Genomic DNA, 1,827 nt, shown 5'->3' with positions numbered 1-1,827 from the left:
TTTTTTTTTTTTTTTTTTTTTTTTTGAGATGGAGTCTCGCTCTGTCAACCCGGCTGGAGTGACTCGGTGATCTCTGCTCACTGCAAGCTCCGCCTCCCGGGTTCAAGCGATTCTTCTGCCTCAGCCTCCCGAATAGCTGGGACTACAGGCGCACGCCACCACACCTGACTAATTTTTTGTATTTTTAGTGAAGATGGGGTTTCACCATATTGGTCAGGCTGGTCTCGAACTCCTGACGTCGTGATCCACCTGCCTAGGCCTCCCAAAGTGCTGGGATTGCAGGCATGAGCCACAGCGCCAGGCCCATCTTCCAATTATCTAAATGCCTTCCAGCCCCGCCCGTTTTCCAGGCCTCCTGGAACAAGAGGCCTGAAGGCTGCACTGAAAAGCCAGTGGGTAGTAAGCAGCTTTCATATAGCATACGGTCTCTCCAGGTTAGAAGTGGCCTCTGGCTGGGCGGGCAGTGGGGGGGCGGGCTGCAGTTCAGCAAGGCAGGAGCGCCCCTTCTCGTGAAGTCCCAGCCACCCGGACCCAAATTTTTGGGGGTGGCAAAAGGGAGGGCCTGGTGATGGGGGGCTGGGTGGGCCAATGCACGTGAAGGGGAGGGGAAGACCCCAGCCCCACCTGAGAGGGGTGGCCAACGTGGGAACCATGACCTTTCCTTTTCTCCACATTTTGCCCAGTTCCTGTGCTGTGCAGAGGGCTCTGCAAGACTGAATTTCCGGTTCATCCTTCCTGGGTCAGGGGTCATGCCCTGGACCTCCAGCCACTACTTCCAGTGAGGATGTGACTGCCCTTAGTGCCAGGAGGGAAGGGGGAAGTGCCCTTGTGAGGCTACCCAGCCCCAAAACCAGAAATAAAAACCCCAAGATTTGCATTTTCAAAATAAACGCAGCAGGTATCCCCCCTACCCCTCACCCAGCCAACATACAGGGCAACAATGCAGGGTGGGCATTATACTGTTGAATCCCTTGAAATCCCAGTCAGGTCACCTCTGGGCCGGTGAGTGGGGAGGTGGGCAAGACCATAGAGGGGTTCTGGGTTTTTTTGTTTGTTTGTTTGAGATGGAGTCTCACCGTGTCACCTAGGCTTGAGGGCAGTGGCATGATCTCGGCTCACTGCAACCTCCACCTCCTGGGTTCAAGCGATTTTCCTGCCTCAGCCTCCCGAGTAGCTGGAATTACAGGTGCCCGCCACCATTCCCGGCCAATTTTTTATTTTCAGTAGAGACAGGGTTTTGCCATGTTGGCCAGGCTGGTCTTGAACTCCTGACCTCAGGTGATCCACCCATCTCGGCCTCCCAAAGTGCTGGGATTACAGGCGTGAGCCACTGTGCCTGGCCCACATACATAATTTAAAATATGCTAGTAGCCACATTTAAAACAATAAAAAAGAAACATGAAATTACTGTAATATTTTATTCAATGTAATGTATTCAAAATATTATTTGACATGTTATCAATATATAATTATTGAGATATTTTACATACTTTCTCGGATACCAAGTCTTCAAACTCTAATATGCATTTTACACCCCCAGCACATCTCAATTTGTACTCGCAACATTTAAAGAGCTCAATAGTGCTGGAACTGTGGCTCACATCTGTAATCCCAGCAACTCCAGAGCCTGATGCAGGGGAATTGCCTGAGGCTAGTAATTCAAGACCAGCCTGAGCAATATGGTGAAACCCTGTCTTTACAAAACATTTTTTAAAAACTTAGCCGGGTGTGGTGGCCCCTGCCTATAATCCAAGCAACTCGCCTGGCGCAGTGGCTCACACCTGTAATCCCAGCACTTGGGGAGGCCGAGGCAGGTGGATCACAAGG

At 51.1% G+C, this 1,827-nt stretch overlaps 1 protein-coding gene across 7 annotated transcripts in view; it reads right to left on the bottom strand.

Moving 5' to 3' along the window:
* Positions 1-1,827, bottom strand: part of CDC25B (cell division cycle 25B) — a 19,837-nt gene that overhangs the window by 10,808 nt on the left and 7,202 nt on the right. The gene's annotated exons all lie outside the window — the stretch shown is intronic.

The sequence above is a fragment of the Mandrillus leucophaeus genome, unplaced genomic scaffold (assembly GCF_000951045.1).
Source record: "Mandrillus leucophaeus isolate KB7577 unplaced genomic scaffold, Mleu.le_1.0 Scaffold101, whole genome shotgun sequence".
NCBI lineage: Eukaryota > Metazoa > Chordata > Mammalia > Primates > Cercopithecidae > Mandrillus > Mandrillus leucophaeus.
This window is presented reverse-complemented; position numbering and strand designations above follow the sequence as displayed.